This window comes from Hibiscus syriacus, unplaced genomic scaffold, assembly GCF_006381635.1.
Source record: "Hibiscus syriacus cultivar Baekdansim isolate YM2019G1 unplaced genomic scaffold, ASM638163v2 tig00005678_pilon, whole genome shotgun sequence".
In the NCBI taxonomy this organism is placed as follows: Eukaryota; Viridiplantae; Streptophyta; class Magnoliopsida; order Malvales; family Malvaceae; genus Hibiscus; species Hibiscus syriacus.
The window spans coordinates 478,180-493,614 of NW_024062064.1; positions in this window are offsets into that span (position 1 = coordinate 478,180).

Genomic DNA, 15,435 nt, shown 5'->3' on the forward strand with positions numbered 1-15,435 from the left:
AACCAAAAAATATTGAGAGAATTATCCATCATCAACCGAACAACAAAAAGAGAAGTAAAAAAACCCGTAGCATATCAACCCTCAACCCATCAGCATAAGCGAGAGAATATTGGAAAACAAAAGGTTACCTTTTCTGCCCAATAACTTTCGTCGTCTTCGTTAGGAACCAGTACCCCGTTTAGTAGAAGAAAAAATCTTCACCTTCGGTTTGCTTTCCAGTCGCCTCTATAGTCACGTATATTTGTTTTAGGTTTCGAACTTTGGGTACTCAAGGGTTTCTGGAAGTTTGGGTCGTGATGAGGGTTGATTAGGGTAGTGGTTTGACTCCTCATCGGAGTCCATGAACGACGGTGGCGTTGTGGGTGTTGGGGGTGAGCAGATGATGAAACAGAGTGGGGTTTCGAGAGGTTGGGTATAGATCTAGGGCTAGATTTTTTTTAGAGTAGGGGTTCGAAGATTATGGTTCAGGGTGGAAATAGGAGTGAGTTCGCGCCGGTTTAGACTCCTCATCGGGGCATTGGAATGGCGGAGGCCGTGGAGGCCTTATTTTCTGTTGGAGCTGCGAAGGTTTGAGAGAGGGGTAGAGAAAATGGTTGGGGGTCTTTGTCTGTTTAGGCTGATGAAATAATGAGGGCTAGGTCAAAACTTACCCTAAAATACCATATATTGAAGGGGAGTAATCATCGTTTTAGTAAAATGGGGTAATAGCTATGTAGGCCATTCCAGCTTCGAGCCATTACGTCTTGGCCCCGAAACTAAACTTTACTGGATTTTGATTTTGACTCTTACTTTTCTGTGTATTTTATTTTAGTCCAGTATAGGTTAGGGCTATTTTCGCGCTGTTTTATATTAGATATGTGATTTAGAAAACTTTCAGTCTGGTCCCATTGGTTGTATTATGTTTGTATTAGATGGAAATGAAATTTTTATAAAAAAAGGGCATGTTGTTTACTTTCTTTACATTTTAGTCTTAAATATGTCTTCTTTATATTTAACACTTTTGTTTAAGATTTTATGCATGTTTGTAGGGTTAATTTAGGTTTACTTTAAGTATATGCATGAATATATCATTTCGAGCATGTTGTACATATGCATAGAGTTAGGTGTAATTTATTTTTATACAGGTTAGCCTCATGTGCATGACTCAACCTAATCACATAATCGGATTAAGGGTAATACCCTTTTAATTTAAAATTGTCAAAATGGTTTCTCTTAACTCACTAGAAGGTTGTTTTCGACGATTTTAAATTACAAATGTATCCCATTAGCGTCACTAAAACATTTGATTCTTTACCTTTGAATTTGGGAACGAAAGAAAAAGAAATGTTCGGCTATTTAAATTTGTTGAGAAAAGATCGTTAGAACTCACCTAAAGATCTGGTCTCAATATTTTTAAATAATCGAATATTCTTTATCTTTATAATGGCTTGGTAATTTTAATTTAACATATTTCGTTGCTTTTGAATATTATAAAATTCACATTTTTGTTGATCTAAGGGATAAAAAATTAAATTAAAGTTGAACTTGTAAAATTCATTTCTAAGACATTAATTAATCGACTAGGTACCGATTTAGGGCGTTGTGGGGGTGCTAATCCTTCCCCACATGTAACCGACTCCCGAACTCATTTTCTGGTAACGCAGATCTCTACTTGTCGTTTTAATTAAAATTAAATTTTATTTAAAATGGAAAACTATTTTTTGGGTGTCCAATCACACCCTAATCAAAGATTGGTGGCGACTCCTCGAACCTACCTTTTTTTATTTAACAGGAATCCCAAATTTTTTCAAAACGTTAGGTTTTCTAAAAGAGAAAATAACCTCAGTGACCAAAAATGCCTTATAATATACGATTTTAACCAACTTTTTTTGGATTTGCCAAAATGACCAACTAAATCGTAATGCGATCGATAATTCACAACGCGATCTCCGGTATCGCAAATCAGTTTCCAGATTCGCAACGCGATTCTGACTATCGCATTGCGATTTCCCAAATTCGCGTTGCGATTTTCCTAATTCGCAATGCGAATACGTAAATCGCAATGCGAATACGTAAATCGCAATGCGATTACGTAAATCGCAATGCGATTACGTAAATCGCAATGCGATTACGTAAATCGCAATGCGAATCTGTAAATCGCAATAGGAATCTGTAAATCGCAACGCGAATCTGACTATTGCAATACTGAATTTCAAATTCGCAACTCGATTTCTGAATTCGCAACAGGTTTTAGTTTCGCAACACAAATGTTTTGGGTATATAACTACGCAGCAGCAGCAACTCATAACCTAAATCCCTAAATTGCAACTCATTCCATCTCCATCTATCACCCTCTCCGGCGACATCCGTTCCTATATCCAACGACATCCTTCCCCATCCGGCAACAGGTTTTAGTTTCGCAGCTCGTTTGTTTAGTAAATTAATTTACAATAATGAAATCATCTAATGTTGATCATGTTTGGATAGATTTGTGTTTTGGAGGGTCATGGGAGAATGTTCATGGTGTTTTACAATATATGCCTTTACCCATGAATCTTCAACTAAAACTGTCATTAAAAAAGTTAACTTATGAAACTCTAATGTTACGTGTTGCAAATAAATTGAATTTAGAGCCCCTAAGTGGATTTAGGCTATCTTATCAGAGAAATGGTAAAGTTTATTTGTTAACCAACAATGAAGATGTTGAATGATTCATTGCTTACATTAGTGTTTCAAGTGATGATTTTACATTGTATGTTGTTGAACCTAGAAGTAGTGAAGTTGGGTCAGTAGGGGTAGTAATCAACTAAGTTTTTCAACCCCAGTTTATGGTGCTCAAAATTTAATGGTTCCACCACAATTTTATCACCAAGCAAATATTGTTTCACCACATTTCCAATACCAAACACAATCTCAAAACCCACAACCTTTCCCTAATCCAAATCCCAATCAACTTTCAGCACCAAATTCCGGTTTTCGTATTGACTAGTTAGACGATGATGAGCCAACAGAAAAAATTGTGAGTACTAGTCAGTATTCGAAATTTGATCTTGGTCAATACCCGGACTTTGATCTTGGTCAATACTCGGATTTTGATGATTTTTCAGAAGAAGAAACAGACCCTGCGTGTAATGATTTTGATATTGGTCAATACCCAAATTTTGATGATGAAACAGTCGTTGCAGAGGAAGATGTTGTTGATGATAATGAGGAGGAAGTTACGACTGTAAATGAACATGTTGAACATCCATTATGTAATCCATATAACACTGAAGAAGAAAAAAAAGAAGAAGAAATCCCCAAATAAAAGTCCCCAAAGAAAATACCACGGGAGTATAACTGGAATATGCCAGAATTACTTCAGATATCGGAAGAAGAGTTGGTAAAGATAGCAGTTAATTGTTACACAAAAATTATTCATATCAAGAAAGATGATTGTTTTGATACAAAGGAAGACTTGAAGATAGCTTTGTATATGAAATGTGTGGAAGATGGCTATCAACTAAAAGTTAACAAATCAAGCAAAGATCATTTCGAAACAAGGTGTATGATTGACAAAAAATGTACGTGGCGTATGATTGCAAAGAGGATAAAAGATTGCGAAATGTTTCAAGTTAGGAATTTTATTGATAAACATACATGTTCAAGAACCCAAGTTTTTCCTCACCATAGACAGGCAAACAAAAAGGTGTTGGGTGGTTTTCTGGCTGAGTTAATGTTTTTGAATGGCAGGGTATATCGGGGACATAAAATTATGACTGACATGAATGCTCGGTTCAAGATTAGTATATCATATTCTCAAGCTTGGAGAGCCAAATGTTATGCCTTGGAATTGTTGAGGGGGTCGCCAGAAGCATCGTTTGCCCAACTGCCGGCTTATTGTCACAATTTAAAGCTGAAAAATCTTGGGTCGGTAACTCATATCAAAACAGATAGAGATGGATGCTTTGAGTTGCTGTTTATCACCATTGGTGCTGCGGTTAGTAAATCAATATAATTTTGTTGACTCATTTTTGTTAGTTACATGCATTTCACATTTAAATGATTATATTTCTTGTGTATATGATTTTGTAGATTCGTTCGTTTATTAATTGCATGCGCCCAGTTATTATAGTTGACGGAGCACATTTAAAAGGTCGATACCTTGGAGTAAACTTATTAGCAGTAGCCATGGATGCTAACAATGGGATACTGCCAATAGCTTACGGGGTTGGCAAATCTGAAACCTCTGATTCATGGACATGGTTTATGGGGCATCTTAGGGATTGCATAGGTCCTATTAGCAATCTGACAATCATATCCGATAGGGCAAACTCAATTGACAACGCTGTTAGAAGGTGTTTCCCAGATGCTTTTCATGGACTTTGTGGTGTTCATTTGTATAGAAATCTAAAATCAAGGTCTGCTGATATAAAAAATCATAAATGGACATACTGGAAGGTTGTAAAAGCTTATCGGGAAGTGGATTTTAATAAGCATATAAACTGTTTAAGACGTGTTTTGCCTCAGTGTGCTCAAACACTAGAAGATGTCAGGTTTGAAAGATGGTCAAGAGTACATCAACTTGGAGCAAGATATGGTTTCATGACGTCTAATAGTGCAGAATCAATCAACGCTCTAAGTCGTCATTCCCGGAAATTACCCATTACTATGTTAATGGAGTTTTTTGGAGCCTCTATTCAACAGTGGTACTACAAGAAAAGAAACCACGCAGGTATTATTTCTTTAAATTCGTAACTTATCATATATTTTACTAAGTATTATTTATTTAAATTTACAGGAACATTGGAACATCGTGTTACACCATGGACTGAAAAAAAGATAACGAAACGTGTTGTGAAGTCAACGTTATGGAGAGTTGAACCATGTTCAAACACTTTGTTTGAAGTACTAGATAATAACTTAAATGGGCTTGTCGATCTAAATGCAAAGACGTGTAGTTGTATGAAATGGCAAACATCTGGTTATCCGTGTGGCCATGTTATAAAAGTTTCTCTTCATCTAAACCAAGATGATTCAAGCGTATACGCTATGGATTGCTACACTACAGAAGTATATCGACAGACTTATGGCGAGATTGTCTACCCTATTCCACATCCTTCTGAGTGGGACATACCAGATGACTTACAAACAGTTTTGCCACCAGCCATGGGCAGAAGGCTACCTGGCCGACCAAAAAGTCACGATCGTATACCGTCTAAGGGTGAAGAGAAGAAGAGATCGACATGTAGTCGGTGCAAGGAAAGTGGTCATACAAGGTTGACATGTGGATAACTAGTGCCATCACAATCATCTTTTCCTCTACCAAAATATGGATCCTCATCAAAATCCCAATCACAACTGGCTTCACCTTTTGGGACTGTTAACTTAGGTGATTTTTAAATGCAAACGTTGTATTATGTGTATATTATGTGTGAACTTTTAACATTTTCAGTTAGGCATGTATTAGTAACTTGAGTTTGAACATTGCTATGATATGTTCAGTTGTTATTTCTTATTAGACATTCATTTGACTATCGCAACGCAAAAATCGCAACGCGAATATAACTATCGCAACGCGGAATTGACTATCGCAACGCGGAAATGACTATCGCAACGAGAGAATCGCAATGCGAAATGAAAATCGCAACGAGTGAATCACAATGCGAAAATGAAAATCGCAACGCAAAATTAGTTTCGCGTTGTGATTTTCATTTTGCATTGCGATTCACTCATTGCGATTTTTATTTCGCATTGCGATTCTCTCGTTGCGATAGTCATTTCCGTGTTGCGATAGTCTGTTTTGCATTCAACATAATGCAGATTGAAATCAACAAATCAACTATTACATTTCAATCAATTAAACAAGCACAAATATTATGTACACATCAATTAAACAAATCAACATTTACAAATCATCTTTTACAAATCAATTAAACAATCAAAAAATAATAATGAAATCAACTTTTGCACCCATACATCCATTTCACGTAGCTCACTTCAGGATTAACCTGCAGAAACCAAACATTGAATCAACAACACTTTCTACACATCTAAAACCTACAAACACAAATTATTGAATTCTAGCAACTTAACCAAACATTTTCAAACCAAAAAGAGTATATATGTTTAACAACACTTGCATTTGACTTACAAATTGTTTATGGACACTTTCATAACGCGGATGCAGGTAGGCAGCGTCTCGCATATATCGCTCTAGCCATAAAATGACGAAACCACAAGCCTACTGCACCTCTATCTCTATCGGTAGGAGGTAGAAAATGTGTACTTCCTGTCGTCAAACACTCCAAGACATGCATACGAGAGGACCCAATCCCCTCTGGCTTCCTTCGTTTTGTGGCACGGTCTCGTCTCTGATAACTGTAACATTGACCTTCTTTGGCTTCTTATTTCCAACTTAGTCCAATAATTAATTGCATCCAAGAATTTAGCCAAATGAGAGCTCCATCCCTTAATAATATCTCTCAAATCAGACAATGATATGTAATTTCATGCTGTCATATACTATTGTCTTTAGGGATGAGAGCTGAAGCTCGACGATAAGCCAATGAGTACGGTCCAAAACAGGGATAAACACCTGCATCGAAATGTAATAATTCAAATTGCGCACTTATTTATGAGCACCTTTAAAATATTTAAACAAATATACTAACCTTATCGACCTCCCACCATGCAGGATAAAGTTTAGCTTGTCCATTAGCCAACACATATGATTCCTGTCGTTGATTCTTCAAGTGAACTACGTGAAAAGACATCGGCATAATTGTATATCGCGTTTTTTTTATATTTTTCTTCAATTTCCTTACAATTAGAAGACGTGTCACCCATGGATCAATATGCTGTTTTACAAAAAAAGACATATATTAGTGAATTACATAAATTTAAAAAAAAATTAATCAAACTGAAATATAAGAAGAAATATAAGACTTACCCCCCCATCAAAATAGTCGTTGTCTTCAAACCCTAATAATACACCCCACCAAGACCATTCAATCAACAAATGCATATCATCGTTTAGTTTGTATATGTCAGCGTAACACCCTTGGCTCCACTCATGTAGATAAAAATCAACTGCGGTTTTAGCCCAAAGGGTATTATCCATAATTGTTTCCGGTAGTTGTTTCCTCTCCACTTCATCTGCCGGAATGGTACTGGCCGGTAACTTATACGAAAGCCAACAGTTATCCATCATGTCCGGCACGTGAGGGGGCTTCTCAATAATTCGATATATTACGCCGTGTGAATCGGGCTCTAGAATGTTGGGAGGGACCTCTTCAACGATGACAATGGCCTCTTGAACGGTGGGAGGGGACTCTTGAGGGATGATAGGGGCCTCTTGAACGATAGGGGAGGCCTCTTGAACGATGATAGGTGAGTCGGGATTTTTCTTACGGATTCTTCGCACTATTAGGATGAACGGAGACGTAATGGCACGTGCACGCCGTCTGATGCGTGAACTCCGTCTTGCAAGAAAAACCCAATATAGAGCATCCACCTTAGCGGGCCGCTAAAAATAAATTAATACATAAATCAGTAAATAAACAGACATGATATTAAACAGTGAAAACAAAGACAAATATATTTCAAACTTGCACGGTATTCACCCAAGTCATTATTATATCATTGTTCACAAAATGCATCAGATAACATTCCAGAAGTAAGCACTTATATAAACATTTAAAAGGACAACATATAGGTTTAGTGCAGGTTCAATGACAACATAAAGAGTAGTAGTTTATTCTTGAAACTTAAATTTTCAACACTGTGAAGTTAGTATTTGTCTTTAATGCAATTCATTCAAGTTTCAATTTGCAGAAGAAGAATAGAATTTGAAACTTAAAATCGCAAAGAAAAAATGACTATCGCAACGCGAAAATGACTATCGCAATGCAAAAATGACTATCGCAACGAGAGAATCGCAATGCAAAATGAAAATCGCAACAACAAAATCGCAACGCGAAAATGACTATCGCAATGCGAAAATGACTATCGCAATGCGAATTTGACTATCGCAACGAGAGAATCGCAATGAGATTTTCATTTCGCATTGCGATTCTTTCGTTACGATAGTCAAATTCGCATTGTGATAGTCATTTTCGCATTGCAATAGTCATTTTCGCATTGCGATTTTGTTGTTGCAATTTTCATTTCGCATTGCGATTCTCTCGTTGCGATAGTCATTTTTGCGTTGCGATAGTCATTTTCTCATTGCGATAGTAAACTATTCTTCTTCTGCAAATTGAAACTTGAATGGATTGCATTACTTCAACCAAAAGACAACCAAAAACAAATACTAACTTCACGGGGTTAAAGAATAAACAGTTAAACAGTATTGGCAGCAACCGAATAAATTTACTAAGCAATCTAAGTGAAATTACGAGTAAATTTATCATCAAGTTAAATATGAAAAATATTAAACTTACCTCGTTGTGTAGAGTATGAACCTCGTTCTACAACGATGCTACAATCTCACATAGAGCTGCTACCTCACCACGTAAAGTAGACACCTCAACACGCCATGCACCATTGTCATCGCGTAAAGTACCGACCTCCTCACGTAAGGCATTGACCTCATTACGTAACTCCCCTAACTCATCCCGTGGAGGTGGAGGACAGGGAGATAAACGTCGTGGCATCTTTTCCGGTCGCCTATCATGAGGTGATGGTGGAGAAGAGGCTCGATGATGTGACAGAATAGGTGATGACTCTCATTATGGAGGTGTATATTCGGGTCGATCAGGTGATGGCTCTCGAAGTGGTGGCTGCTCATCATCCGTGCCATCAAAAAAAAGATTACTAGCTTGCCACCAATCAGTGACAAGCTCAGCTTCCGTGGGTATCAGCCTCTGTAATGGAGTGTTGGCCTCCTAACAATATAAAAGCTCAAACAAAGTTAAACGTGTACTAGTAATAACTTGTTTATAAACATATGGTAGTATTTGTGTTAACTTACATTATTTATTGTAGTATACGGTAGTAAATCTTCCCATTGCTGCAAGGACCGTTTCCTCTTCCAGGAAATAGCTCTAGGAATATCATTAGAAGTTTTTAATGCATATGCCTGCATGGCGGGAAAGGCCTCAAATATCCAAATCTACAAACAATATAATAACAAACATTAGTAATTGTTAAAGAATTAATTATAATTTTGGAAACATTATATAAAAATTATTACCTTAAAGGCCCAAATAAAGCCTGGCAAAGTGTATTTGGAACCATCGCCACGCAAACTTTTCCTATCATTAAAGGCAGACGACAACTTATTCCATGTAGCTCTCCATAGATACGAACCCCACGGAAATAGGTTCCATACATTTAGGTCCTCTACCAATTTAATTAGATCATTAGGAATAGGTTGTCGGGCCTCTCTGCCTAAAAAGCCGGCTTGCAAAAGTATTAGAAGGAATACTCGGACAACATCGACTTCATCCATCCGAGTAAAACCATCTTTCTTATTCAATAATCTCGTCAAGTCTTCCACGTGTAAATTCGACTTCTCCGTTGACAGCTCAGGAAAAACCCGGGAAAACCATGATAGGCGGGTAATATGTCTAGTGTACCGATCTACATCATCATGTCCGAAGCGTAGACCGGTGATTAAGCAAAACTCCTCCCGCCCAAAACACGTATACGCCAGTGGAAAATCAAATCATATCTCTTCATCATGACATTGTATAGTCTCTGGTAGATCGCTAGTCATGGTTTGAAGAAACAGATGGGTCAACATAGCATCTCCACCCGGATGTTGTACTTTCAGCCATGGCCCGAAGCAAGTATCCTCAAATATTTTTCTTTGTGCAGGTGAAAGCTTCGACGCAATTGTTTTGGCCAGGCTTACTTTATTTCTTAAGGTCAATTGAGCCGAATAAAAGTTCTGCAAAAACAATAAACATACCAATTTAGATATACCAAAACCTACACTGTGAAGATATGAACAATAAACATAAAGAGTAGTAGTTTATTCTTCAAACTTAAATTTACAACACTGTGAATTTAGTATTTGTTTTTTTTGTTGAAGTAATGCAATTTATTCAAGTTTCAATTTGCAGAAGAAGAATAGTTTCTAAAACTTTAAATCGCAACACGAAAATAAAAATCGCAACACGAAAATGACTATCGCAACGCAAGAATCGCAACACGAAATGAAAATCGCAACGACAGAATCGCATTGCGATAGTCATTCTAGGTTTCAAATACTAAAATTGAAAGAAACTTGAATGGATTGCACTACTTCAACCAAAAGACAAAACAAAGACAAATACTAACTTCACAGGGTTAAAGACTAAACAGTTTAGCAGTATTGACAGCAATCGAATGAATATAATAAGCAATCTAAGTGAAATGGTTAATCTATTATTGAAAACACCAGTAAACTTATCATCAGTTTCAATATGAAAAACCTAATAATAATGAAAATATTTCAAAATAAAAATAATTAAAAAAACTAACCCTCGGTGGTTGATTTGGTTGATTTTCCATTTCTGACCGTGAATGATTTCGCCGGAGATGGAGACTGATATCGTCGGCGATGGGGACTGATTTCGTCGGAGATGGGGATAGATGTCGCCTTAGAGAGTGAGAGATGAAGATGAGACTGAGTTGTGATTTAGGGTTTTAGGTTATGAGTTGCAATTACGGGATATACTGTGGACGGTTCAGTGTTCCGATATATTAATATATTGTTGTTTAGAATTTGAAAAAACAAATATGTGTTAATACAAATGGCGCTATGTAAATCGCATTGCGATAGTCAGATTCACATTGCGATTTACGTATTCGCATTGCGATTTACGTAATCGTATTGCGATTTTCCAAATTCGCGTTGGGATTTACGTATTCGCATTGCGAATTAGGAAAATCGCAACGCGAATTTGGGAAATCGCAATGCGATAGTCAGAATCGCGTTGCGAATTATCGATCGCATTGCGATTTAGTTAGTCATTTTGGCAAATCCAAAAAAGGTTGGTTAAAATCGTATATTATAAGTCATTTTTGGTCACTGAGGTTATTTTCTCTTTCTAAAATCGCATTGTTTTTAATAAAAATCAATCGTAAAAAGGATAATTAAAAATGGTGTGGTTTTCAAAATCTCGGTCCCTTAGGAAAAATCGTTTCGACAATAAGAAATTAATTTGAAAACTTAAAGTTGAAAAAAATTTGGTTTTAAAAGCAAAAGTTGATTTTGAAAATCAAAATAAAATTTTGAAAAAATGATTTAGAGCTTTCAAAAGTCAAAATCAATAATTTAGAAAAAGAAAATTTTGATTTGAAAGTTAAGCTTGAGAGTTTAACAAAAGAAAAATAATTAATTTCTAAAAACAACTCATTATGTCTAAAAATGGCAAAATGTTCACATTGTCATTTTATGGTCATTTGGAACATACTAGTCCTATAAAGAAAAGAATATCTTTTAAAATTAAACAAGTATGAGTTCCCAAGGGAACAAGGGGCATTGAAACTAACATCCAAGGACCCAAAGCAATTTGGATACCAAAATCCATATAAATGTCTCTTATAGGTGTGTGGGAGCAATGGTGATGAAAGTGATGATACTCAAATGCTCTATCCACACTTGAAAAAGGAATGGGTAACCTCTAAGCTTAATGTTTTTATTTTGGTTATTTGGTTGCTCATTTTGTTTTAGGCATGCATGAGTTTTGATCTTAAATGGTTATGTTTTGTTTTCCATCTCATGTATGTTGAAAAATTTTATGATGAACATTTTAAAGTTTTAATGATTCTTCATAATTTTTAGTTCATCATAATGAATTTTGGTCAAAAATGGTTTTAAATGCTAATGATATCTCTCTAACAATTGATATCAGTTTTTCAAATACTTTGATTTTATAAATTTTAATTTTTGACCTAAATTTAAAAGTTTATGCATGTGGTTTAAAATGAAAATGATATCTCTCTAACAAATGATATCAAATTTTTTAAATGCATAAAATTTTTAAGGCTTTATGCATACGTACTTAATTTCAATAATTTGTATTGCATAAAGTACTTTAGACTTGTATATATTGAATTTCATGTGTTGCTAACATATTTGTTACTCTTTGTTGAAATTAATTTTTTTTAAGTGTTAAGCTTTTAAAGTCAAATTTTGTTTGAAAGCACTTTTTTAGGGGGAGCTTTTGATTTTTCAAATGATTTTAATGTCAAATTTACCACTTACTCTCCAAAGTTATTTTAGAACTTTAAAGTTGAATTATTTTTTATATAGCAAAAAGGGGGAGAAGTATGGTTTGAAAAATTCAATTTCTTAATGAAAAGGGGAACTGAACATTTTCATACATTTTTCCAACAATTGGTATCATTTTCATTAAATATTTTATTAAGGGGGAGTTTTGCCAAAAACAATTTTTCAGATGTTTTGTTATATAAAAAAGGGGAGATTGTTGAACTATATTTTGATATAACAATTAGGGCAAAATGTTTTTGGACTTGAATTGAATTTATTCAAAGTTTTCAAAGTTTTTAAAAATAATTCAAAGTCCATTTAACTTGGAATTGAGCACAAAATGATTTTCACGTACAAGAAGTACCGATAATGTTCTTACAGTATCGATACCTCATGAACAGTACCGATATTGTTCATATGGTACCGATGCCAAAGTAAGGGAAGTATCGATACTCACTAGGTAGAATCGATACTACCAGCATTGCTCAAATTCTATAATGCAAAAATGGTACCGATACCCAAAGGGGGACCGATACTACTTTACATAGTAGTATCGATATCATAGGCATAGTATCGATACCATCAGGCCCTAATGACTAGTTGTATTTAAAAATAACAAAGATAGTACTGATACTCCCTTTAGGAGTATCGATACCCTCTATACTGGGCAGTTTTACTTTGCACGAAAATTGATCCCCATCGGCTGCAAAATGCTTCTAAAGGCTAGAAACGGTCACAACAACATTCCAACATATAAATACAAGTTCAAGACACTTGAAGAATGGTTAGAACACCTATCCAAGAAATCAAACACAAGAGAAGAGTTTATTCAATCTTATTTTATCTCTTTTGTAAATATTTGTGTTTTTAGTGAGCTTAAATTTGTAAACACCGACTTTAGAGAGATTTCATTGTTTACTTGTTTTATCCTTTTGTAAAAGGGGTTTGGTTCTATCTTAGCCAAGTGAAAAGATAGGGAGTGTAAAGGTTATCTCTTGATCCTTTAAAAAGAAAGAACAAATTAGTGAATTTGTTAGAAAATCATAAGTGAGGAGCTTATGTAGTGGAAGTAGACTTGGTTGATAAGTTGAACCACTATAAATTTTTGTGCCAAATTTCTCTATTTTTTACTCTCCTTAGTCCCAAATCAAATTATTGTCAATTCATCCTCTTGCAACTTTTTCGGTTGTCAATTCGAGCTTCCGCAAATCCTTACAATATCCTACGTGTCGCCACCTTATTTAATACAAATCACTATGAAGAAATAATCTACAATTACGATTAAAGGGGATTGAATCAACAACTTAAAGCCCTTAATAGGGCTTGAACCACTGGATAAACCCTAACATGATAATATTTTACAACATTTTATATCTTTTATTTCCAGCTGAAAATAACTGATATAAGAAAAATAAATTGAAAGGAAAAGTAACATCTAAAGGGGATAGTACTTGGGTCTTTAGGGGGTTTGGGCGTGCTCCTATAACTTAACAAAAATTGATATTTGGTTCATGTCTTACAGCATATTATATTTACTTGTATTGTAATGAAAACAATAAAATGAATCTAACCTTAATTTTTTTATAGAATATATCATCAAAACTATTTAAGCAAATTTAATTCATGGTTCATAAATTCTATTTTAAAATATAATTAATATAAGATTTAAAATAATAAAAAATTTAATATTTTAAAATTAAATTTAATATATAAAAAATGAATTTACTATTTTTAAAATAAAATTAAATTTAGAAAATTAATTTCATCAAATTCAAATTTAATATATATATATATATATATTAATATGCTCTAGGACTTGGTTTAATGACTAAAAGGGATTCAAACTTGGGATTTTAAAGGAGAGTACAAGCACTTTAGGGGGTGTTTGGATGGGGGAATGTGGGATTATCATGGGAATGGAATCCACATTCCCCGTTTGGTTAGCCCGAGAATCTCATTCCCGGTAATGTAAGATTACCAATAGTGGATTTTTTGGGGTATATTACCGGGAATCATTACCTCCATTTTCTTAGGGGGTGTTTGGATGGGGGAATGTGGGATTACCATGGGAATGGAATCCACATTCCCCGTTTGGTTAGCTCGAGAATCTTATTCCCAGTAATGTAAGATTACCAATAGTGGATTTCTTTTTGGGTATATTACCGGGAATGTCATTACCTCCATTTCTTTAGGTATTGTTGGATTCCCGACGTTTTGGACTAAAATGCCCTTAATTTTTTTTTAAATATCATTTTTCAGTTATTGAATAATAAAAATTCTACGAATGTTAAATTTCAAATTTACCCTTAAACTATTTTAGATATACAAAAAAAGTCTATAATTAAAATTTTATATGAAGTTTATGGGTTAAAATAAAATTTTACAATTTCATTAAACCTTTTTATATTTTTAATTATGTAAAAAAAATACATAAATTTATGAATTTAAATTTTTTAAAGAAAATATATAAATATTTTCTAACTTGTTAAAAAAAATATATATATAATAAGGACAATTTGGTCAAATATACATTCCAATAATCTTTTATTCTTTTAACCAAACATGATAATCTTACATTCCTGCCAAGCCAACCAAACACAAAATACAACATTCCCAGTAATCCTATTCCCTGGTAATATTACATTTCTACTGATAATCTTCTATTGTGAACCAAACGCACCCTTAAAATCATGTTAGTTTCTTTTTTTTTCCTTTGCCTAAGGGAGCTTTAAGTTGCTGGTTCGATTCCCTTAAAGTGTAGATTATTTCTTCACAATTTTTTGTATCAAATAATATGGTGACACGTGTTACACCTTATTTGATATGAAATAGAATAAATTAAATAATTAAAATTAATTAAATATCTTCTAATCTGGTAGTGACACATGTCACCATTTAATTAGAGATTAAATTTATTAAATTAAATTAAAAGTATGACTGAATTAATAGAATGCATAAATATTAAATATTAAATGTGTAATTATATTGATTTTATTAACATCAACACTTCCATCGACAAATAGCTTGATTAAATGTATTTAAATATTTAGATGACCTAATTGATATAATTTTAAAAATAGTGATTAAAATAAAATAGAGTAATAATTAGCTAATCAATGGTATAACTTACAATTAGGCTCCGTTTGTTTCAAGGAATTCACTTCCTTGTAAACAATTTCCCTCTTTTCAAGTGTTTGGTTGGGAATTTAAATTACGGTAATGGGCTATTTGGTTCAGGCGATCTGAGATTATCTGGGGAATGAAATGTCATT